At 41.9% G+C, this 25,860-nt stretch overlaps 1 protein-coding gene across 3 annotated transcripts in view; it reads right to left on the bottom strand.

The window, feature by feature from the left end:
* lhx5 (LIM homeobox 5) overlaps positions 1-25,860 on the bottom strand; it is a 77,382-nt gene that overhangs the window by 35,760 nt on the left and 15,762 nt on the right. The window contains exons 1-2 of one of the 3 annotated variants that reach the window (XM_088280599.1): positions 6,954-7,108; positions 5,345-5,480 (exon numbers count right to left, since the gene is read on the bottom strand). The gene's annotated coding sequence lies outside the window, so the exon portion shown is untranslated. Of the gene's footprint in view, positions 1-5,344; positions 5,481-6,188; positions 6,208-6,953; positions 7,109-25,860 lie in introns of those variants that run through there. The other 2 variants (XM_088280600.1, XM_088280601.1) reach the window with 2 other exon arrangements.

Here is a 25,860-nt window from a genome sequence, read left to right as displayed (position 1 = left end):
AAGAGTGAACTTCTTATGCATTAGCGCGTCGTGTCAAAGCCCTGTCGGGGCCCGATAGCCGCCTTATCTGCCGCTCCACCTGATAACACGCAACATGCCGCCGCTGCACATGGAGAACGCGGCAGCGGCGGAAGGCGCTAATGTTTTTTTTCTCCCCCATCACTCACTCTCCCTTCCTTGCCCTCATTTGCATTTCCCTCTATTTCATCCGCTGCTGTCCACTAGGCCAGCTCCTTTTTTTTTTTTTTTTTTTTGCCCCCACCTCCCCGCACCCCTTCACGCCTCCTCAAGAGGGGAGGTCACGAGGGAGACAATGCAAACACGGGCCGTGTGAATGGTGGCCGGGAAGAGGACAGCTGTTGGAGATGACAGCGATGACTGTTAAAACGCAATCTGTCTCTCTTCCCGCCCGCCGGCCGGCCGGCCTGTTGCCGTGGCGGCGCGACATCCTCCTCACACTTAATATCACGCCTGTTTGGCTTGAAGTATTTGGACTTTTTCTCGAAATATGGACACAAAAAAATATGACTTCAATCTCGGAATAATACGATTTTTATTTTCTTCACTGATGGTGACTTTTTTTCCTGACATTATTGCACTTTTTTTGTAAGAATATTTTTTGTTCAAAGAATATTTAATTGTTTTTGTTATCTTAGTATTATAGTTTATTTTCAGAGTATGACTTTTTTTTTCCAATGCAAAATTACTTTTTTTCTCAGATTTTTTCCCCAATATATTACAACTTTTTCTGATTTTTTTTTTCAAAAATATTTATTTCTAAGAATATTACAACTTTTACAATAGCACTGTGTCTTTATCTCAGAGCAATATAATTTTATTTAAAATAATATTAATTCCCTTCTTTCTTGCAAAAATATGACTTCTCAGGCTACAAATATTTTCATCTCAACACAAATACAAAAAAAATATTTTTTAATTGCAGAAAATCCAACTTTCATTGTGATCTAAAAAAAATATATAATATAAAAAAAATATCAACCCTTTTTAAAAAAAAAATACTTTTTTCCTTCAAAAACATTGAATATTCTTTGACAATTACTCCTTTTTTATATTGATATTTACTTCAACTTGATACCATTTTACCAGCATTACTACTGATTTGAAACCTGCAAAAGTTCAACTTGTTACGCGTTTGTTACTCATGAACTGATTCCTATGAAATAATTTTTGGGGTTTTAAATTAAATGTAACAAGCATGTCTTAACTTAGATTGTGTAACAGTGTGACTTTTGTGCAAAAAAAAAAAAAAAAAGCAAACGTGACACTAGCAACTGTCAAACAGCAATGTGAGAGGCTAGCATGTCATCTCATGCTCACGCGCACACACAGGTATGCAAATGTGCGCGGGGTGCATAATGCACAGCAGCTGTGGCGTGAACAATGACAACATGTTGAAACACATCAACGTCACACCCCAGCAGGGAAAGTAAAAAAATAAAATAAAATGTGCACGAAGTAAGGAAGGTTAACCTAGAGACTTTCACATTTATTTATTTTTTCAGGATCAAATGAAGTAAATTTTAAGCATGGTAAACTACAAGATGATCAGATTGAATGGTATGTTTTTTTTTCCCCTCAAAAACCAACCAACTCACCTAACAAAACAATGATTATACTTATTTTAAAACGAAAAATCCAACATCATTTCACAATAAATTATTTGAATTGAATTTCTCAAAATTATGACATTTTTGACCTTTGAACAGCTGTGATTATTGTCCAAATATTTTTTCTACAAAAAATATTGAATATTCTTAAAATTATTCTGTAAAACATAAACTCTTGAAGACTTTAAACTCTGAATATTGTCTATTTTCTTAGAAGACTAAAAATTTTAATTTATTATTTTTTTAATCAAAAATGTTATCTCATTATATTTTGAATTTCTCTGTCCAAAAAAAACAACCCATAATTGAATCTTGTAAGATAACTTTTTTATTTTGAAAAAATGTTTTATTTTGTTTTTTTAATTACTTGATTTTAATTAATTGATTTTTTTTTAAATGAAACTTTTAATTTGACTTTCTTTCTTAATTCTCATGCAATCATTTGCACATAAAATTGTGAAATTAAAATTAGTCATGAGACTTTTTTTTCATTAATTATCTTTGTACACTAATTGTTTTTTTTGTGTGTGTGTGTGTGTGTGTGTGTGTGGTATATGAGTGAGCGTTAAAAAGCAGCGCTATCAGCTCAAGAGTTGATTAAAAGCCGCTGGCGGGCAGAGTTGGGCGGTCAAGTAAGCACTCGACGGCGACGCGTCACCACGCGATTGGTCGCTGATAGGAAAATATTGATTTTAGCGGCTCCAGCGAGCGAAACGGGGCCAAAGTAAAAGGTTGCCAAACGCGACAAAACAAAACACTAAAAAGGCCGCCGCTCGCTTTGATGTTTCTGCATGTCTCCTCGTTATTAACCCCAAATGCACCTGCCATTCAATTCCATTCAAACGCCTCGTCCGTCTCATCATCCACTTCAACCATGAAAACTAAAACTAAAATTGAAAAAACATTGTCCTCAACAGAATGAAAAATAAATAACTGACAGTATATTTAACATTTGGAAGGTCAATTGTTTGAGAATCGTCGCGAACTCTATCACACAATAATTTATTACTTTTTGCCCGTTATCTTACACTCGACAAATATTACATATTTAAAAAAAGAATAATTCATACTATAGGAACAAAATTTAGGGCTTCCTTTCTTTTTCGGGGCGCCACCTTGTGGTGACCCGTCAGAGTCCTCGTTCTGTCTCCCTCTGTTGGTCATTTTGTTTAATGTCGCTTGGACGGGTTATATTTCGTTGAATTTCGTTGTTCCGTACTCGTGACATGTGCACTGCCAATCAATTCCATCCCATCCCAAATCCCAAACTATTAAAACCTCGGTTTCAAACGCAGCCTGTCGAGGCAGATGGCCGCCCACCCGCAGCTCGGCATCCGCCCGGTTGCATTTTCCCATTAAAAAGGCTTCGGTCACGAGCGGGCCCGAGGGCGACCTGTCGTCTTTTTTTGGAGCACAGTCCAGAAGCTCACTGTGAAAAGTGCTCGGGGACAAAGTTTTAGCATTTGATGCGGTACACCACGGAAAATTAGGCTAAAGTGACTTTGGGGTTGTCATGGAAACAAACCTGATGACACGTTATTGACCAGAAGTGTCGCAAATTTGTCTCAGTCAGGCACAAACTCAGTATGTCCAAATGGGGTCCATTTCATTTCTTATTTATTTATTTTCTTTTTTTTAACAAATTATGAACCAACAGAAGAAGAAATAAAGATAGCTTGAGAATAAAATCTTGAAATCTCAACCTTCAACTGGAAAGTGCAGTAAAAGTCGAGCGTTTCCCTCAGTCTGTAGGAGCCTTGCAGCATTATGGGACCTCAAGATTGAAAGTCTGGATGTTTTTTAGTCGAGAAAAAATTGTTTGGTGAGATATATGTGAGTAAGTTTTGCTAAAAAAAATCAATCATCATCAAGTCGACATGTTTTTTTTTTTATATTACATTTTTGTCCTATAAGAGATTTTTTTTTTTTTACTTTCATGCTATAATGCAAAAATTTTTTCATGTCGACATTGTTGTAACGTTCCAACATATGTTGAAAAACATTTTTTTGCTTCACATGACAACTTTACTCTTGACGCATTGTGACCTTTTTTACACCGCATCATTCTCAGTCTAGTTTTCCTTTAAAAACATGAATTAAATTAAAATCGAAAATTAGCAATTTACAATGTACTCAATTTCTTTTAATGGCTCTATTCTTGACTTCATTCTCGTACTATCATTATCTTTTGAGTCCTAACATTATTCTCATGAAATTGTTTTTACCCAAAACACAAATGCCTTAACCATAAGTCTCGAGGTAACCTTTTAACATCCTTGACGATGTAATATAAGCAAATGCTTGGCTTTGTATATTCTGTCGTCCTAATGAGAACATGCAAATAAGGAGACGCTGCATATTTGTTCATGCCAGGATGAATGCTTGTATTCATTCATTAGAAATCACACCTAAAGAGTAGGAGGGGGGGTCGTGGGGGGTGTTTGGGCCAGTTGAGGCTTTATTAATGAAGCTGTAATCAACAGAAACACACACTACATTTCTTCTTTTTTTTTTTGTTGTTTAGGGGAAGGGGGGGTGGGGGGGTGTACAAAGCACCCTTGCTGGACTATCACTGGACTCCATGCACCCCTCATGTAGGGGGCAAAGCAAGAGAGCTGAGGTAGCCTACTGTGCATGCGTGTGTGTGTGCGTGTGTGCGCGCGTGATATCGCAGGCTACGCGCTCCACTGACAGCTAGAGATAAACACAAGCCTGAATGATTTATCAACACGAATGAATAACACCCCCCCCCCCCACCACCACCACGCACCAACACTAATCGCCATTACAATACCTCCACCCCAATCTCTGTGTCGACCCTTCACTCGGTGCTATAGTTTGGGTGGGGGTGTGCATGCGTGTGTGAGTGTGTGTGTGTGGAGTTGGGGGCGGGGGTGGGGGGGCGCCGAAAAATAAGATTGATCTCCTATGACTTCTTTCCTACAAATATTATAAATCCCTCCTCGAAATATTGCAAAATAAAAAATAACAATAAAAAAGATGATTCAATTCTTATAATATTGTTAGTAACCTAACAACTCCACACACAAAAATAAATAAATAAAAGACTATTTTTTTTCCAATTCCGACTTAATTCCTGTAACATCAACTTTTTTTTTTTTTTGGTCCGAAACCAGAACTATTTTTTTTTCAGAAAAATATACATACTTTTGTTTCTGAATATGATTTCTTTTCATTCTGATATTGCAACTACATTCTTGGAATATGACTTTTTTTTTAATATACATGATTTTCTTTAAAGAAACGACTGTATCCTTATAATATTTTGACTTTTTCCCTGAAAAACTTGATTTATTTAATACATATTTTTCAAATATAGACTCCCAATATTACGACGTCATTCTATGATACAAAAAAAATAAAAAAAAGAAGCTCTCTCACCAAAATATATTTGTGTAATGTTGTTAATTAATTAATTAAGTTTTTTTTTTCATTAAAAAAGATGATATTATATTATTCTTACTTTTTTTTTTGTATTTTTATTCTCATAATATCATTAATTTTCTCAAAAACAAAACAAAAATATATTCGGACTATTTTGTTTTGCGAGCTGCATTATGGTTAGCTGGTGAGTGCAAATTGCTTGACTTGCCCTGGACGCTGGCAACCCACGCTACGCCACCGCATGCGCTCGATCGCCACCCACTACCAACGCACACAAACACGCACGCACGCACGCACGCACATACACATACCTCACAATTAAAGCACAGCTTGGATGTTGCGCGGCGTCTGAGAGGGTGTTATCGCCTTGTCTGGACGCTTCCTCGCCCCCACTGGAGAGCCCGATTCAAGGCCAGAAGGTGTCAGACGCCCAGGAGTGGACCCCAGCTGGAGACCGACGAAAGAAAAGAGAAATAATGATGCAAGGCAGACTCCGTGCGTGTGCGTGCATGTGTGTGTGTGTGTGTGTGTGTGTGTGTTGTGAGGCATACAAGTGTTGTCTTGTTTATGTTTTGTTTGGACGCTGTTGATTGTGCCCTGGAACCTCGATGGCGTTCGACGAGTGTGACCTTGGGGAGGCGTTAACTAGATTTTTCACGCCCAAATATGGTGTTGTCCCCCAATTTTCCACTTTCACCATTTGAGGAATTGCACCAGGAAGCAAAGGACAGACAGAAACGTCCAAATATTGCCATGCCAGTTTTTTTTTTTTTTTCCTGAATAGAAATCAACTTGGCGATCCTTCAAGAAGCAGGAAGGAAAATAATAGAGCAACTACCTCCGTAGAATTGTTTCCATCTCAATGTAAGACTTCTAAACTCATATTTGGCCTCACCCCTACTTTTGCATTGAATTGGATTTTCGCCTATTTCAGTGCCGTTTCTCTCTCTCTCTTGCCCACCCTCACCTCCTGATGACTGAATTTTGGCCTGTTTTACTGCCGCTTCTCCCCTCTCCTCCACTCATCCTCGCCTGTTGAAGAAAGCGGCAAGAACTTCCCCAGAAGAAGTGACTTGTATTACTTTATTTCATTAAATGGAATGCCATTTAAAGTAACATTATGGAGCATCATATCATGTCATTGATGTTGCTCACCCGGCATCCTGGAAGGGGGGGGGGCGGATCCAGCCATTTGTGATTCCTTCTCAATGTTTTTCCTTCCAGGTGTTGTGATCTATATTTTTGTTTCTTTAAAAGAAATGGAAGCTCATATTTTAAACGCGGGCGCAATCACGCACACACATACGCACACGCACAAAGTGGGTATTGATCAGGGTTACTTTTAACAGACTGCTGTGAGGTCCATTAACCTGCGCTGATGACAAAGCATTAAGAGACTGATGTGTCTCTGGGGGCTCGCGGGGGTCTTTTGTGGCAAACATAATGACTCATCATGAGTGACGTCTCCAAATGATGTTTGCTACTTTTCACATTACACACCGCCGGGCCTTTGTTGTCAGCGCTCGGTCCCATTCACGTCACTTTGAAGGTGTTCAACGCCGTAATTGACACTCGTCTCCGGTAACCACGGCAACAAAACGTCCCCCCCCCTGGAATCAACTCGGGAGAGAAAGTAGAAAATCAACAATTAATGTGTTTAATGTCAATGACCCCAGTGCACAAAACTCAAGGACATCTTATCTTGTCTTATCTTCAGCTGCTGTTATGTTTGTCACCATGGCAACCAAGCTCTCCCAGTTGCTCTTTCCCACCAACAAGCCCATTTGAAATGAGAATTCGAAAAACGGATGTCACCATCACTAAACCAAATGATACGTTGCAATCGTAACGTTTCACAATTGTAAAAAGAAGTTAAGTGCTGTCTAACCAGTAAAACTATAATCAAGTAAAACGACTCACCTTTTGATGACGCATTACGGAGGCGTAGCGAGGAATTGGATTACACAAATCGGGCATTTTAACATTCTTCCAAGGCCATACAAGTGTAAAAAAATAAATAAAAAATAAAAAATGAAATCATTGTGTCGCACATTACGGAGACATAGCGAGCAAATTCAGGCTTAGGAAATCATGCATACGCAGCTTTCTGCATCACGTGCAGCACACAAAACCAAAGAAAAAGCCAAGCCCTCATCAAAATGAGCTTCAAGTTCTCTTTTGTCTTGAAAGTGTGAAAAGTGGCACACGGAGTCCTCGAGGGAGTCTCGCACACACTCAGTCATCCCTTCGTTCTCCCTTAGCAGCCTCCCCCAAACAGACTTCCTCCCTCCATAATTACCACTTATTAATTTTAAATGAGAGCCCTAACACGTTGCGCGGTATTAATACGGCCTGTTAATTTGTGGGGGTAATTTATGGAGTGTGGGTGGGGATGATGGAGCGAGCATCGTCCATCACGTCATTACGAAAACCAGAGGATGTTTCCTGCAGCCATACATATGAAGAATACGGGAGATTGTTGTCACAGCCAGTAATTGCCAGAAATTCCTGCAGCTACAACTTCTCCAAGGTCCGGCAAAAATTCTAAAAATTTTTCCGACAGTTTTCTGAGACGTATTTCTCCCATCTTAAGCCCAGAAAGAGTCACATGTCAGACACAGCCAGTGCTTGCCAGAAATTCCTGTAGCTACGAGGTCTCTAATGTCCGAAAACGCTCGTTCTAAAATGTTTTCCTCTGTACTTTTGCAAGACTTTGTGTCGGTTTTGCCAAATTTAAGCGCACTTTGCATGTTTTTTTAACCTTAACACACAAGGCCACACATATGAAGAATAAGGGAGATTGTTGTCACACGCAGGACACAGTCAATAATCGCCAGAGGTTCCTGCAATTACGACTCCTCCAAGGTCCAACGCATTCAAGATTTTCCCACAAAGTCTTGTGGCAAACTTGAGGCCAGACATATGAAGGATATGGTGAATTATTGTCACATATAGGACACAGCCAGTACTTGCCAGAAATTCCTTAAACTACAAGGCCTCATAGGTCTGAAAACATTCATCACAAAACATTTTCCTCTGTGGTTGCCAAATTTAGGCATGACAAATCAATAGATTGTTGCCACATACAAGACAATGATTGACAGATGTTATTGCTGCTATGACTTCTCCAAAGTCCAACAACATTTATTAAAAGCTGGTTTCCCCACCGAGATTCCACTCAGACTTCATGTTTTTGCCAAACTTCAGCCCTGACATGAAGGATAGGGGAGATTGTTGTCACATGTAGGACCCCGATAATATTTGATAGAAATTTTTAGTCAGCTTATTCATTTTTTTTTTTGCTTTTGAAAGACCTGGAACATTTTTAGAAAGATACAGGCCAAACCCACAGGATAGACATAATGAAGAATTATGCGATATGATTTTATGATTTCCTTTTTAACACCATGAAAAACATATTCCTGCGTCTTCCTTTTACAGTGGTTCCCATATTCTTCTTTCTCCGTCTCTTTCACTGTGTCCCATTTCAGGGGGGCTTTTCAGGGCTGAAGTGGCGCTTGGCTCTGCTTGAGTGTCTCCACGGCTGTGACCGGGCCTTCCATTCACTCACTGTATACATGTGTGCGTGTGTGTGTGTGTTTGCGTGTGAGTGTGTGTCCGAGCCTGCAATTCACCAATTTCACCGCTAATTAGCCCACAAAGACGAGCGGCGGGGTGGTGTGTGGGGGGGGGAGGTGTGGACGAGAGGGGTGGCATATGCGTGAGGTCCAGGCCTGAGGGGCGTATGTGTGTGCGTGTCGGTGTGTGTGTGTATAAGGAGCCGAGTGGGTGTTCGCAGGGGGGCTGACGGTGGCACAGCTGAGACACATGGCACGGGACCAGACAGACGCCTTTGTGTGTGTGGAAAGCGTATGTCACATTGTACGTGTGTATCACGTGTGTGCGTGTGAAAAGTGTGTGTGTGTGTGCGTGCGTCTCTCACTTGGTCCAGCCTGGGCCAGACTTAACTGGCGAGGCTGGTCGCAGCATGTCCAGTGCTCCCACTACACCCACTGGCATTGGCATTCAGTGTTGGTCTGCTGCCATCACTGCTTCTCCTCGTGTGCGTGTGTGTGTGTGCGTGCGGACGTGTGTGTGTGCGCGTTTGTGTGCATCTTGCCTGCCAATATTTTTACTTCTCACGAGCTGGTAGAGTTCCCAGGAAAGCAGGCTGCCTGGCATGCAGCCCATCGGAAACGAGGGCTTTTTTTCCCAAAACGTCATTTGTGCGGCTTTTGTTTGTCATTTAATGAGCATTTAATTCTTCAGCTCGCGCATGTGTACCCATGTAGCATATTTTGCAGTGTGCCAGGTGATTCCTTTAATGAAAACGTCATTTCTGTTCTTGAAAAAAAAAAAAAAAGCCTAATACTGAAAAGCGACACAAAACGTGTTCTCATTGAAAATGCCGGCGGTGTTTTTCCCAATGCCACATCTTCGCTCGAGTAATGCAATCCTTCACATGACAGATATACTTTTTTTTTCACCAGATGGTGCTACTTCCCTGCCATTCAAAGAATGCAGCATAATGTCAACTTTTCAAAGCATGAAGCAGATTTTTTTTTTAGAAGCACATTTTCGCCGCAAGAACTCATAGTGTGCTTTTTCTTACTTGAAATACACAAACACGCAAAAGTTTATGTGCGCATTCAAAGCATGAAGCAAAACACAGTTTTTGTCGTAACTGAAATCATTAATGTACGTGTCGATACACAACCATCGGAATACGTTATGCTAAGAATTCAATTCAGATGACTATTTGCGTACATCCACCAGATGGCGCTACTTCCCCCGATTCAAAGCATGCAGCAAAGCATCGCTGTTTTGTGCAAGGAAGCCCGGCTACTGAAATTAACTATGAGTGCTGCTACTGACAACAAATGTAATATTTTATGCTAAGATTTCAATTGAGACTTCATTTTCATGTTGGCCCAACAGATGGCGCTATTTCATCCAAAGCATGCAGCAAAATAGGCACAAAGAAAGAACCATTTAATTCACTTTAAAAAAAAAAAAAAATCCCAATCCAATTTTGCCTTCATGTAAAGCATGTAGCTAAATTCCCTTTCTCCTGAAATGAGAATTGTGCGATGCTATTAATGTTGGATAATGGTGTGCATGAAAAAAAAAAAAAAGCAAGTGGGTGCGCCCGCACGGTTTATAAATTCACACACAAATGAATGGTTGAAAATATTTGTACGGTGTATATCTAGCTGCAGATGGACAAGTCTAAGATGAACCAAAAATGTACTATTTTTAATATACAACATTTCCACTACAAAAATTCAACATAACATAAGCTGGCCACGTTATCAACTCAAAACTAAGGTAAAAATTAGACACGCAGTTCTAAGTTTCGAATGCCTGCACACGATGGACATATTTAAAACGAGCGGAGAGAAGGCCACATACTGAACAAATACGTGTAATTGAAGACGTGCGCGTCACATCTATTTGTTGGGTGAGCGCGCGCTGTAAATTCCATCTTGCTGTCATTTTTCCGTTTTTGTGGATGCGGTGAGAAGGAGCAATATTTCAACTTGATGTTTATGACGTCGGTCGGTCACAGAGGGAGCTCCACGTCGAAGCGCGCTTGCCTTGAAGGACGCGTGGAATAAAAGACTAAATACTGGATAGTCCTCCAGTTTCTCTTGAACCTTGATCGTAAAGATTGTGTCGAGCCACTGTTGACGGCAACAGAGCAGCTGCACTGGATCGCTGCAAAGCTCCGTCTAATGAAGTGGCCCGCGAGTACACGGCCCAATTAAATTACGGTAAGCAAGTGCCACAACATCGTCGGGCCAGATAATCCGCCAATAATTAAAGATTTCTGGTCCAGATCTTTTGCTTTAAACACGTCAGTGTAAAAATTCAGTTGACAGTTATTATTTGTAATGTGTAAAAATGCAAACAAAAAAAAATTGTGGGGCAAACTATTTCCTACTTCTTAACATTGTGCTAAAAGAGGAAAAAGGTCAAATGAAATGGATATTTTTTTGATCAATTTTAACTTTATTAAAAATATATTTTGCACCGCTGTCAAGGCACTTTGGACTTGCAAAAGACAGAATATTATGATTTGGAAGGTAAATTGAGGAATGTAGTTTCCTTTATTACGCAATAATTAGTAACTTTACATATAATAAAAGAAAAACTAAAGCTAATACTAAAACTAATGCAAACTAAATTAAAACAAACCATTTTCGAAAAACTAAAAAAATAATTTAATTACATTTAATTTAAAAATTTAAATTTTGAATTTGAATTTAAAAAACAGCCAATGAAAAAAATTCAGGCCCTTTCGAACCGTGTCTCTCAGTCAAGATACATGGCATCAACAATTATCTTTCCACGTTTTGTGACATTTTTGTTGGGTGAGGTTGCAAACTGCTCTGAAGGATTTACCACAATTGCGCCTCTGTCATGGACTTTTGCTCTCAAATCCACACAGACTTGTTTTATCACCTGTGTTCCCAAAATGCCATTTATATTGAATACAGAGCAATATATCTGCAGTCCTCCTATGACTGAAGTACAGCACCCGGACCGACTCCCGACTGGACGGCAAATCAAGACAAGCGCATCACGGACGGCAAAGTCAGGAGTATATTTCTTTTACAAAGCGTTGAGAGCAAGACAATTTTTATTTTTTTTTTTATTTTATTAGCGTTTGAGCTAAAGGGCCGTCTTTTTATTATGTTCTCATTTGAATTATTTACTGGGCGAGATAAGAGCGCACCGCCATAAACTAACGGCGCCGCTTGCTAATGTTCCGCAGGAGCCCATTTAGCAGGCCGTCGCGGCAAAAGGCGGGAACGCCTCGCCGTCGCCACACGCGTGACTGATGGCCGCCGTCGTCCCGTCGCTGATGGATGAACATTGCGGACGCGTTTGGGCCGTATTGATCGCGGCTGTCATTGCTGCTAGCGTCAGTGGTTTGGCGGAGGGGAGGGGGGGGACGCGCTGGGGGTTGTTGATGAAGGGATGCATGATGGGATGTTTGCACACTCAACATTTCTTTTTTTTTTTTTTTCCCCAAGCAAGCTTGCGGTGATTAAGTAACGCGTCCCGTCGTTACGGCGCGCTCGATGAAACGTTAAACAAAAACAAGTCGATGGCAACGCGGGCTGTTTTTCACGCAGAGATACAGCCAAATTGCCATATCAGTTGAGAAGATTAATCCAGCCTGTAACTTTCACACAGAATGCCAGCGAGTGGGGACATTGCCAATTTCACACAGAGACACGGCTCAAGTGGATTGCCTCATGAAGCTCCTTCACGCAGAGATTCGACACGGAAAAAAGACTCATTTGTACTCTTCAGATACTAAAAAAAATACAACACAGCTTGTGCCTTTCACACAGAACACAGCAAAGCAGGATCAATATTTACAATACATCAAAGAGACAATTTTTTTTTACAATCTGTTTTTTTATCGGCCTGCACATTCCATACAGAAACCGGCAAATAGTACACTTCCAGCAAATTGAAATGAAAACACTGACAATTGCTTAAAAAAAAAGAACTTTACTTTTAGGATTTGTTGTCAAAATGATGTTCATTTTCCCGCGTGAGACAATGTTCCGGTCTCGGAAGTACTCGAAACAATAATAAGCATGTCATGTTTGCTATCTTGCAGGGAGAGACAGCTAATTTATTTTTCATTTATTTCGTAGCATTGGATAATAGCGGAAAAGCCTGACGGCCGAGATCCTGCACGTCCACACAAAATCAGAACCTGCCGAAAAATAATAACGTGCAGGTAAACTGATGGACGCTTCAGGAAACGAAAAGCAGCACCTGGCTTCGTTCTAACTTTGCAGCATGTACACTTTTAACACTAAATGGACACATTTAATAGTTGACACTACACTAAAAGATAGGACTGGCAATTTTAACACAACAATGACTTTTTATAATTATTATTATTATTCTAAAAACCCTTTGGATGTCTTTTTTTAACAGCAACATCTGATTAATAAAATCATTTACTAGAATAATTACTTCATGTGTACTACACAAAACAAATAGACTGTTGTCTTTGCTATCTCAAGTCCAACCATCCAATTTTTATTTATTTATTTGATCTATTTTTTTTTTTTTTGCTTTACGATAGCCATGGTATCCGAAAACCTCCAGGCCACAACTGTCATCAGGTGCAAAAAAAAAAAAAACAACAACAACAACAAAGAGCTGCAACTCATTTTCCGATGACTAACCGATAAATTGCAGCTTGCGTCGCCGTGATAACGAGGTCATCGCCACGGAGCGGATCGGCAGCCATGTTTTTTTCTCGCCTACAGCCACGTGACGTTTAGCTATAGCGCTGACCTCTGCGCTAATGAACAAAACACTGAGACAGAGAAGGAAAGTCGGAGGAGGGTACAGGGGGTGGGGGGTGAATATGAATGAAAGGCAAATCTATCCGAAACACGCCTCCCTTAAATAACCCCCCCCCCCCCCACCCAACGTCGCACCCTCCCCCGCCTTATATTTTATTCTTTGCCGCGCGGCGAATTTAATAAATATATGCAAATGTGTGCTGTGGAACATGACGAGTGTAAATCAGGCGAGGATGTTCTTTGAGCGCCGCCGAGATTGAGGCTGAGAGCTGACCTCGGGTTAATCATTTTTCACTTCCCTATCGCATTCAATGCTGCTGCCGCCGTGTGCGTGTGTGTGCGTGCGCGCGCGCGCGTGCGTGTGTGCAGTAGTAGAATGTGTGCCGCGCTGGTGGAGGCAATTCTTTATAAACTTTGTACACATGACTGTGTTTACTTGACAATTTATGCAAAGCACGATCAGCAGCGTTGTGAGGAGAGAGAGAGAGAGAGAGAGAAAGAAGGAATTTTTGTGTTCTACTGGGTTTTTCCAGAGGAGACTTTCCCAGTTTTTTATGATGCGCACTCCACTTTCAACATTTCAAAGGAGTACGAAAAAAAAGTTAAAAAAAAAAAAAAAATAGAACAATGAATCTGTTTTTGAAGTTAGGTGTTTTTCTGATTTTCTCTTGAGCAGTACTCCTCAAAGTATGTATATTCACCAAAATAAAAGTTTTTGTAATTTTACAGTGCCCTCATTTTTTAACCCCCCCTGAAAAAACTATATTCAGTTACATTAAAATGACACATATCAATGACAAACCTTGCCCAGATGTACAGTAAGTCTAAGATCACCCAGGAATTGGTTGAAATAAAATTTTTAAAAAAAGAAAAGGACCAAACAATAAGCTCAGGTGCTCATTTCGAGAACGCCAAACCTTTTATGTACACCACGAAAAAATTTTTTTTTTTTTAATTAATTGATGTACATCAAAATATGATGTTTTTTCCAATTCAATTCAATGATTAAATTGACAAAATAATTGACAGATTATCAATTATTAAAACAATCGTTAGTTGCAGCCCTAGTATCAATACCGTATCGCATTACCGTATGGATATTTTATAAGAAAAGCCTGTGAGGTGTGAACAAATATTGATCCCATATAAGAATGAAAACACAATTAAAGGACAAATTTGCTTTGCTGGAGGCAAGGCACTCGCCCCCCCCCCCAAAGCCAAACATCAGACGTGAGCAGCCCCCCCAAGAGGGTCCGACCATCCGTCGGGAACGCAATCCCGTCCTGAAGGCTTCTCTCGTCCGACAACGGTGCTTCTGATCAAACATCATTTACTCGCTATCTCGCTCGCCCTCACCCCTTCCCCGACGCCACCTACCCCTCCACCCCGCTAGCCCCTCGCCCAGGGCCTGTTGCCAAGGCGACCAGCTTCTCATTTCTGAAGTGTCACATTGCATTATTGTCTTCACGCTTTCCAGCAACAACCACTCGCTCTCACCACACTCTCTCTCTCTCTTCTTTCTCGCTTCACCTCAAATGCACGTCTCTCTATATATATGGTGTCATTGTCTCTCCCCCTCGTCCCATGCAATGCAATTTTCCCGTTCAGACATGCATAATGCAGAGCAAACAACAGGCGTGCAGAGGCACACACTCAATATGCAAAGTATTTCTGTGGAATACCTGAGCTCTCCTGCTGAGAAAGGTATCAAAATAGCGTCTTTGCCTCCCATTTTGGAGAGCAAGCAGAGCAGGTAAAGATGGGCAAATATGGGGGAAAGAAAATACCTGATGGAAAGATGGAAATGGAAAATAAATAGATTTGTAGTTAGGGATGCTTGGGTGGAAGCAAAAATGAGTTCATTTCGAACAAATTCCACCCATCTGTTCTTTCCATTTTCAAATGACAATGAAAAATTTGAAAAATATAAATGTCTGATTTCATTAGGTTTTTTTTAATCGCATTTTTAATGAAAGATGACAAAAAAATAATTCATTTCAAGTTGAGGTTCTGATCCAAATTAAAAATGGAAAAAAATGAGTCACATGACAATTTTGCTTGTCTGTCAAGGAGACGCGGTTCAAATTTGGTGACAAATTTCCTGCCAGATGGAGCCAACTTTTCTGGTTATAATAACACAATTTTGAAAATGACACAGTGCCTTTTAACACGGCAAAAACGTTTCTAATTAAAACAGAGCAGACCCAAGAGAAAAAAAAAAATCGAGATTTAGTGTATTTTCTGAATTATAGAGAGCCCCTAGTGGTGAAAGGAAAAACCACAGAAAAGCATAGAAAGTTTGGGAAAGCTGATGGTCATTCAAATTGGTGGACAGGTCCATTTAGCAAGTGACTCCCAAAAAAAAAACAAAAAAAAAAAGTTTGAAGCAATGACATGTCAAACACGTGACTTGAAGAACTCGGCAACAAAGCGGCAGCTAGTTGAAGACGAGCAAGGCGCTTTGGCAAAATGAGCACGTTTGCAGGCGGCAGCTATGTCGAGTGGAGAGCGTCGGGAGGGTCTGAAGTGAGCATTACCTGTGATCGCATTTGAAGTGGCGGCGTGTCGCAGGGATCTGTGAATCGCAACCTGTGAATTCCGTCAGAGATGGTGGCTGGAGTGCGTAAACGTGAGCGCAGCAGTGGAGCGACTAACTGCTATTTATCAAATAGTGTGTTTAGCGTGACAGTTATGCTTTGACAAAAAAAAAAAAAATGCCAAGACAATGCAAGTCGAAAGAGAGAAGAAACGAAGCGTCAGAAGCGGAGTCACTGCATGGTTAAAATGCGATCTAGGAAACTTTTCGGCGTGAGGCCATCACACACGCAAGACTGTGGAAATGGGTTATAAGGTTTTTGAAAACTCAAATTCTGCGCATTTAAACATTATCTATCTGTCGAGGATACGTGCTTCAAGTTTGGCTGCAATCAGACAAAACTTCTCGGGCGACTTTCCCATTTGAAGCACCCCCAAAATGGCCCAAATGACTCCAAAATGGCCCCTTCAAAACAAAATGGCAGACTCTCTCTTTTCCGTCATGGCTGTTTGAGACGTTTTTCGTTTTTGTGGGTCTACTCAAGAAAAACATGCCAGTCTTTTCAGGGATAGCTTTTTTTTTTTTTTAATTCCTTTGAAATTTCATTTTAAGTGAAACTGTCTCTGGGGGAAGACATTTTCTAAAATTTGGTGATTAGCTGAGTAAGAGGGAACCCCAAAAAAGGTAAGAAAAAATAAAACTACAAAACCTATTTTGTACTAAAAAGCTTTTGGTGTCTACTCTGGAATTTCTACCAAAAAAAAAAAAAAATCACGAGGCTAAGTAAAATTGGCAGCGACCTCGTATAATAGTTGTTTGCCATCCGACAAAATCTGAAGTACAAATTTTAAACCAAAAGAGATTATTTTGTGGGCCTAATCATGATGGACCTGCCTCCCAAATTTTAGGTGAAAATGTGAATCCTTCAAAGTGGCTACTTATTCATCCCAAGAAATAAAAAAAGTGAAAACGTGAATCAAGTCCAGGTAAAGCGAGCTGACTTCCTCCATCTGGCCGGTCCAGAGCTGGTCTGGGCTCAGCTGTCCCGAGGCCTCCAAGGACCTGGAAGGTTAATATTTGAAGGAAGGATGGCCCATAAATATGAGCACGGGGACTATTAATTAAATAAGCATTTCTTAAATATTCTCCCGGGGCTGCTGCTTTTGTTTAAAGATGATTGATCGACTACTATTTCTCCAGGCAGGACCATTAGTTTCGTCACCGCGCCACCGCCCTCCTCCTCCTCCTTCGTCCCTTCCTGCCAACGCCCCCCCCCCAGCCTCTTACTTCTCTTTTTTTTCCCCCTCCACGCCCATTTCTCCGCCTTGTCCATGCATCTGCTGTCAACTTGCCTTTCCTCGCTCTCTTTTCATCAGTCGCCGTCCCTGAAACGCTCTCTCCGGAGGCCCATATTTCTCCCAGCCCGTGACAAGCTAATGAGGCCACGCTAAATCCCACCACCCCACGGAGAGACGTCCAAAAAGGGAGACTGGGTCCTGGGCCGGGGCCTCGGCCTGGGCCATGCGGGCTTGTTCAGTCCGTCAGTGTTACACATCTGCCACAACACAACAAGATGCAGGACTTTATGGCTGGGTCCTACATGTGACAACAATCTCCTTGGTTCTTCTTCTCACACATCTTGTAACGAATCGCGTTCTGTCGTTAAGGTACCATTATATTATATTTATCTCTCTCCCTCTCTCTCTCTCTCTGAGCCACACTCGGCTGATTTCTAGCTAGAAGATAGGGATCGGCGGGGGAGCACTGTCTGGCTGTGGATGACTCAAACTGAAACACGGGCGCACACGCACACTCACATTTGTGCTAGTATAATAAGTATAAGTATGATACAGTGTAATAAAAACTTAAATTAATATGGATGCATTTGTATTATATATGGTTGTGTCCTACAAGTGACAACAATCTCCTTTATCCCTCATACTGTTTGTTATTGTCTTGGCCAACACAATCAAGTTGAGTTCTGAAGTCAGCATTTTCAAAGGCCCAAAACCCAAATGGTTCGCCCCACTGTGCCTGTACTGCAACATGTGACAACAACCTCCTGTATTTTTCAATGACAGTTAATCATTTTTTGTCCCATTGATGTTTCAAGTTGGTTTGTCCTCATTCTTTTCTTTAAAAGTGATTGTGAATTCAACATTGCCTCGGGAAAGAAAAGCAGCACAAGTCCCACAAGTGCTTCTGTTCCATTTACGAACAACAGCTGCAATTAAAAGTGGAGCAATATTTTTTTCTCAACGATTTTTAAACCTTTTATTTTTTTTGCTTGCCATTGGTTAGCCACGATAATAAAAAAAAAAAAAGAAAAAAAGAAAAGCGATCCCAAATGTGAGAAGAGCGCATCACGGGATCCCGTCGGGGCTCGCTTGCCATCGCTCATTAGCGCGCATTGATCACCCAAAGCCAACGACGTGTTTACCATACAGTTCGAATGGAGACGACAAAGCAAACAGACAGATTGACACGACGCCGAATGGAGTGACACTCCAGCGAGGAGGAAGCGAGGGAGGAGAAGGAAGTGGAGGAGAGGTGATGGTGTGATAATGGAGGTGGTGGAGAGAAAACACTCTGGGGAGGGTGCACTGGAGGAGGAGGATATGGAGACGATGAGCTCACACTCCGAGTGTTGGGATGAGCTGCAGGTGAAGCAGGTGAACGGGCGTGTGTGCGTGCGCGTGTGTGTGCGTGGAAGCGAGGGTGTGCGGGCGGTGGGGGTTGGGAAGGGGTACATATTAAAAATGCAGCAGTGGGGAGCAGGCCGGGGATTCACAGTAATTAGATGACAAAACGGCGGCGGGCTGGAGATGAGAGAGAGGGGTCACACACAATGCCACTGCCGCCGGGTAATTTGTAAGTGTCAATCACCAGCCTGCCGAGGGGAAAAGGGGTGGTGTGGAGGAGAGTGGGGGGGGGGGGGGGGGGGGTTTGTGCACGGTGGGGATGAGGAGGGGTGTTTTGGCGTTTGGAGATAGAGGCGGAATATGAGGCTGAAGATGGCGAGGAAATGGAAAGTCACCAGAGTGAAATGGGAAAAGATGGATGGGAGAAGGCAAAAAGAAAAAAAAAAAAAATCACAGTTGGGTGATTACTGTCAGAATGACACGCACGCACATGATGTCAGGCCACATCGTCAAAGATGCAGTGGCGCCAAGATTTAGAAAAAAGTATGTCCAAGCATGTTAATACATTTGTCAAAACAATAAAGTCAAGCCTTAATGTGGAGTTCTGTACTCGGTTTACATGCTGGCTCACCGAAAACGCGTTTGGTGCATGCAAATATTAGTAGCATGACAGCCTTAGCCGGGGTGACAGACAGGTGAATGTGTACGCCAGCACGTCGCCTACAATGGGGGTCGCCGTTGCCGCCGCTGGCCCGCGACCAGCGCCGCGACGGAGACAATGCCAGCAGACGACACAATGGGCGAGCCAACACGCACACACACGACCACACACACACGTGCACTCATGCATGCATAAACGCCGCAGCTTGCAAGCATGTGGCAGAAAAATGGAGATAATCTGTCTTTACACATGCAGCGGAGTCAGGGCACTGACATGACATAACACAACATCGCTGATATTTGGCCCATTCCTCAAAAGGGGGGGACCACGTGTTGGGAAGTGTCCTGAAGTGAGGGATGTTTTTCCAGTCCTCGGACTGGTAGGATTGCAAATAACTTTGGATGGGAAGGTCAGACAGGGATGACTTGAATGTCTTCCCCCACATTTTTAAGGGTGAGCTTTCCAGTGGTATCATCCGCATCCGTCTACAACAGGGGTGGGCAAACTTTTTTGATTGGCGGGCCACAATGGGTTCTAAAATTTGACAGAGCGGATGGATGGAGTGTTTTGGTCACCTCACCTCATCGGAGAAAAAAAAATACATTTAATTTTAAATGAAAGTGAACAAAAGCATTACAACAAAATGTCTTTGAAAAAAAACTGAATTTAGAAAATAAAATATTAACAAGGTTTAATCATTTCATTTTTTTCAAGTTGGGCGGGCCGGATTAAAGCGTTTAACGGGCCGCATGTGGCCCCCGGGCCGTAGTTTGCCCACACCTGGTCTACGATGAAGAGAAGCGTCAGATTTGAGTATTAATTAGGCTGTTTTGGCAATCAACAGATTATTATGCACTAGGAAAAAAAACAACTTTCGATCAATTAAAATAAATAAATAAATAAATAATGGAAATGTTTTTCTTGCTGCTTGAAGCAATTGTATTGATTGTCGCCTGTCAGGTTTACAGAATTTCCGCCGGGATCCAAGTATCCACCGAATAACTTTCGAAGGGAAGGCGGTAAATGTAAGAATTTTAACTGCCACCCTAAATGTTCTCCTTGTAATTAACAATTTGAAAACGAGCGCAGACAACAACATTTCAACAACAACAAAATGTGGAGGAAAAAAAAAAGGACTTTTAATTGCGTTTTATCTCTCTGTGCCGTCAAATTGCATTTCACGTGCGGAACAAAAACCAGTGTCTGATCACTAAAGTGGAGGTGCTCTCATTTTGGAGAGTTAAACGTAGCCAATTAGAAGCAATGAAAAGCGTCGCATGGGGGAAAAAGAAAGAAAAAACAAACAAAAGAAAATGTGCAAATTAACGAGACATGCACACGCCCGACAAAAACACACGGAAATGACAATTCTCCGATTAGTATTTAGTTGCCAATTAGCGGCTAATCATTCAGCGCGCAGATTGTTTGCTCGTCTTATACAGCTCCGACACAAATGCAACAATACATTGCAAACAAAAAATATGATTTATATACAGATTGTATGAAGCTGTTGTGCTAGGCTAACCCAAGGCCAGCCTTCACAGTCGACTAACACGACACCAGAGGTGAAAGACTTAAATCAAACTTAAGTCAACAATTTTAGGATTTGGGACATGCGGGGGGAAAAAAAAAAAAAAGTTGGACTACACTTGACGTTTTTGTTCGTTTTTTTGTACTGCAGTCCACGAAAACTCCTCCAAAGATGATTGCATTTGTATTCAAGGGTTAAAAAAAAAAATCAAGAAAACGGAAATGGCAGCATGCAAGGTTTGCAACGCAAAGATAAGCGACACGACCACGACGGCTTATAACTTCATCCGTCACAATAAAAGCCGCGAGGAAGCTAAGCTACGTTAACTTTACAATTTAGATAAGGGATACCCGGTCAAACATTAACTAAGAATTGTTCAGTTACGCGTTTCATTAAAAAGACAATAAAGAAACAGCCAATTGGGAGAAAGGTTTGGAGCCAAAATAAAAATAATTAAAAAAATAAGAAGACTCGTGAATCTGTGAGTCCAGCTGACAAATGCAAATTCTGCGACAATTTTATTCAGCTTTACGGGACAAATCCACAGACCCCAGTTTAAAAAAAAACTACTGTGCCAAAATACTTGAGTGACTCCTTCTACCCGGCAACAAATCCATTAGGTTTTAACATGCGTAACCAATAAAAAAAGATTCCGATTCAGACTTGACAAGGCATTGCTCGGATCCCAACACTTGTGTGTTTGTGTTTGTGAGCGCGCGTGTGTACTGCCGAGGGGGTTTCGCCAGCGAGTGTGAACTCCATTGGTCCCCACATCTGCCGCGAACAGACGGAGCCAACAGCCTCTCGCGAATAAAGCGGATAAATAAATAAGGCTTAAGGAGGCCGTGTTTACCTGCTTGGGTTCTGTCTATTTGAGCCGCTTACAATGCCAGCGGGTGGGGGGGGAGATCTGGTCCGATATGTACGGACGTTAGATATTGCCGCAACAATGTGTACACCTTTTAAGCAGCCGATGTGGAATGACCCGTTCAAATAATGACATGCATGACGTGGCGGGGGGGTTAAACGTCACAGCTCCGTCCCTGCTATATTCCCTTTAACACGGCCACCTGCGAAAATTTGCAGTTTTACACGGATGGTCCAAAATCGACACATGACAGCAGTATTTCCACACAAGTGAAGGAATCTGCTGTTTAACACAAAAACATGCCGGCTTTCCATTATCCTCTTTCACACAGCCACCATCCCGCCTGTGCTTCTACCTCCAAAACTGGAAAATGGTCATATTTCTCTACTTATTCCAACAGCCATACAACATCCCCAGCCAGAAAATTGCTACATCAGTACATTTCACACAGAACAGCAACGACCAGCGTGTATAAAGCCAGATTTGTGAAAGGGGGTTCGTGATGAAACAACCACCGTTACTATCGCCACAGCCAGAAAAATTGGTGCGTCACATTCGTCCACCACCATCCCCGCGTCGATACTTTTTTATTTAGAATGCCGACACGGGGAAAAGATTAATAAATAAATAACGACAGCTTAGACTGGTTCAGTGTTTACTTGTCACCCCCGGTGGAAATATACAGTAAAACTGACAAAGCAACAGAGAATTAAACATTGGATATTAAATAGAAAAAATGTTCAACCGAATATTAATAACCAATATTTCGTCAAAGAAAAGCCTGCTAGCTTAAAGGACACATAGAAAGTAGCATAGATATCAGTCATTATAAAGCTTCAAACATTCTGCTATTCTGATTATAAGCCGTTACTTTTTTCCTTGATTTTGAACCATACGGCTAATACAACGGTGCAGCTTTTCTGTGGATTTTCCTTTGTCCACTAGGGGCGCTCTATAGTGCAGAAAATATGTTGAATAAATCTAGATTTTTTTTTTCTCTTTTCTCTTTTTTTTTCCCCATGTATTCTCACTGCTTGGTGGGAACTAGTCTAAGTATTACCGGACATCAGGTGCCGACCTTTTCTGCCCTTTCTTCTTGCTCTTAATTACGCTGCATCTAGTAGAACTTAGCGCTGCATGGCACGCTGTGACAGAACATTGCAATTGAAGGCACTCGCATCTAATTTCGGACTTAATCTGCACTATAATACTGGATTCCCGTTCACCCAGTTGACATCATCACCTTCCTTACTACCGGCAAATACTGAAATTTGGTGGGAAAAAAAAAAATATATATATATATATAAATATATATATACTCTGACTCACACAGGAGCGGATAAAGACAGCAGGGACGGAGGAACGGGCAGTGTTGCGCCCCCCCCCCCCCCCCCCCCACTCTCCAATCCTCCGCAAGATGGAGCGAGACTGCCGGCGCACACTGTCAAGGCAGTTAATATAAGCGCTGCAGATAAGGCTGCAGACAAACACTGACCAAATCAGCCATTTCAGCAGCCAGCGCGCCAACTGTCAGTCAGCCTGAGAGACACAGCAACAATCAGCACTCGGCCGGCTGATAAGAGCTCGGCCGGCCGGGCGCGGGAAATAGCCAATCTGCAGGCGGGCCCTTGCGAGGAGGATGGAGGATGGAAGGATGAAGGGAGGGGATGGGGTGGGGGGGGGGGAGCACTGAGCAAGAAAACAAGATTCCTATGCACTCGGCTGCACACAGGGAACACGACACAAACGGACCAGTCACAATATTAGGCACACCTGTGCAATGTATTAGATTGATGTTGCACGACACTTGTTTCGACAATTCTACTTCCTGTTTCTAGTCCGTCGTTTATTATATCCTTAAACGATACTTAGGAGACATTGCATGCTTTTCAGATCATATGCATTTTTTTTTTTCATATAATTTCAAATGGACAATATACACAAGCAGGAAAAAAATAATTGATTTTAAATTTGTGGTGTGGAATTGTGGACCAGTGTGAGTGAGAAGTTGAAGCAATATCCAAACAGAAAACAGTTTAAAGGATTGTCGAAAAATATGAGTATCAGCGGGAAGCGGGAAGGGGTGACCGTTGTTACTTATGTGGGAATGTTCGCGATATGTTGAGAAGTTTGAGTTTTTCAGACTGTGTTTCAGTATGGGATCAGATTTGATTTTTGAATAGTTGCTTTTTTTTCATTTTTAAAAACAAAGGTACTGGAGCAATTAGTCTTTGAAGAGCTACATTGGAATCTTAATTTAATTTCTTATGTGATTATTATTATTAATAATAGATACGATCTTTATTTGTTACATTACTCAGCTGCGGTTATATTTTTGCTCTACGAATAAAATTGAGTTGAGTTGCATTTCAGTTTGTACTACATGTCCGCTTGTCTTGACGAAAGTCCGTCAAGGTCCACTGAAGATTCCAAAGCGGGGTCATCCTATGGGCACCAGGTAGCACCCAGCGACCACATAAGTAGCTAGTAGGTGCCTGTCTTCAAAACTTCTCGCTAGCGGTGAGAGTGATTTCATTGGAATGCTGCAGAAGGGATGGTTTGAAAAGGTAAACTCTTGTGGAGATTTATAGAAATGGGACGATTGGAATAGTTCTGCCCATTGTTCTCTTCCTTTTTTGCCTTGAGTTATAAATATTTGTTTACTACCTTGTTAAATCATTACTATTGTGAGAAATCATAAAAATCTTGTCACAGATTAATATCATTATTCATAATAAAATGAAAGATGTTTTGAGTAAATTGGTTAGTTCAAAAGTGTGTTTCAAACTGGTAGCCCTTCAAAGTCATCAGTACCAGAGAAGTAGCTCGCAGTTCGCAAAATGTCAGGCCGATTGGTTCGGGAATATTTTTACAACTTGAGAATGGAATAAAAGAGAGTGGCCGTGAACGCTCTCAGTCGCAATATCAATATTCGATGTCTTATCGCCATCGGCGCGATCCACAAAATGGTGTCTTCTGGTTGCTTGTTTTAGGCAACGTGTCAAAGCGCTTACGTTAACGATTTGAACCGCTCATTCTTTAATGTACCGCCTCGCTTGCCTCGCACAATATGGCCGAGGCGCGCAGTTTGGTCGTCTCTATTGATTAATGGTGCATATACTGTGCCTGATGCATGCATGCACGCACACACACACACACACACGTGTGTGTTGGAGAGAGGGGGGGGGGTGTATAGCGCTCTCTATTTAATGGAAGAGTGAAATTCCCTCATAAGAAAATAAACACATCCAAAAGGCCAGGCGTGGCGGACTGATACAGGGAGGGAAGGGGAGGTAAGGACCCCCCCCCCAACTATCTCAAAGCCACACTGCCCCCTAGAGGTGACACCGAGCGCCGCAGCCTGGCATGCTAAGAATAAATTCCCAGCCGTTTACCGGCTTTGTCAAACACATTTAGGGCGCCTGCAAGCAACAACAGAGGCGAGCGGCGACAGCTGGCGACTGTTTATTCTTGGAAGTGGAGTCAGAGGGGCGTCTGCGCTTCCTTGATCATGAAGCAAGCGGCCATTAACGGTGAGCGGCTGCACGCTAATCACCCAGGGTCCAGTTTGCGAGGAGACGGTACGGAGGCGCGGGAAGGGTTAAGCTCAGTCCCGTGCCTCGTTCCCCTTTTGCTCCGTCAAGGCCCATTAAACCGGCTGCACCGCGGCAATATGGCACCATCAATTACAGGCACGCTGCTATCAATGTGCACAGGCAGGGCCGTATAAACAGGATGGACGGCCACATAAAAGGCGGGCGGCCCGTGGACTTTAAAATGACCCCTGAAGCTGCATACCGCCTCTCCATTTACACACACGCATGCGGCTATACAAACAAAACATGCAGTTCAGCTCCACTTTCACTCCAATCAAGAAGGATCCCTACAACAATTTGGGCATGTAAAGTGGGGGAGGTGGGGCGCAGGTGGAGGGTCCCGAGGAGGGGCATAAATTCAGCGTCACTCTACTGCCCCCATGTGGCGCAATCAATGATTCAATTCACGCAGTAAGGACAGCCAAAGTTGAACCCAGCGTGTTTGAGATGCTGCTTTCATCTGTGACAAATTATGATGCAAATGACATATCAGGGCATTTAAAAAAAAAATACAAATAAGTAAGTGCAACACCCAAAATTCACATCAGTCGTTTTGATTTAAAAAAAAAAAAGCTACCGAGTAACAATTGCAAAATGTCCTTACGAACAACTTTTTTTCTTACATTTCATCTCTCGCAAATTAAACTACCT

The sequence above is a fragment of the Idiotropiscis lumnitzeri genome, chromosome 18 (genome assembly GCF_059441095.1).
Source record: "Idiotropiscis lumnitzeri isolate Australia: NSW breed Sydney's pygmy pipehorse chromosome 18, RoL_Ilum_1.0, whole genome shotgun sequence".
NCBI classification, from domain to species: Eukaryota; Metazoa; Chordata; class Actinopteri; order Syngnathiformes; family Syngnathidae; genus Idiotropiscis; species Idiotropiscis lumnitzeri.
The sequence above is the reverse complement of the archived record's forward strand: the minus strand, read 5'-3'. Positions and strand labels throughout refer to the sequence as shown.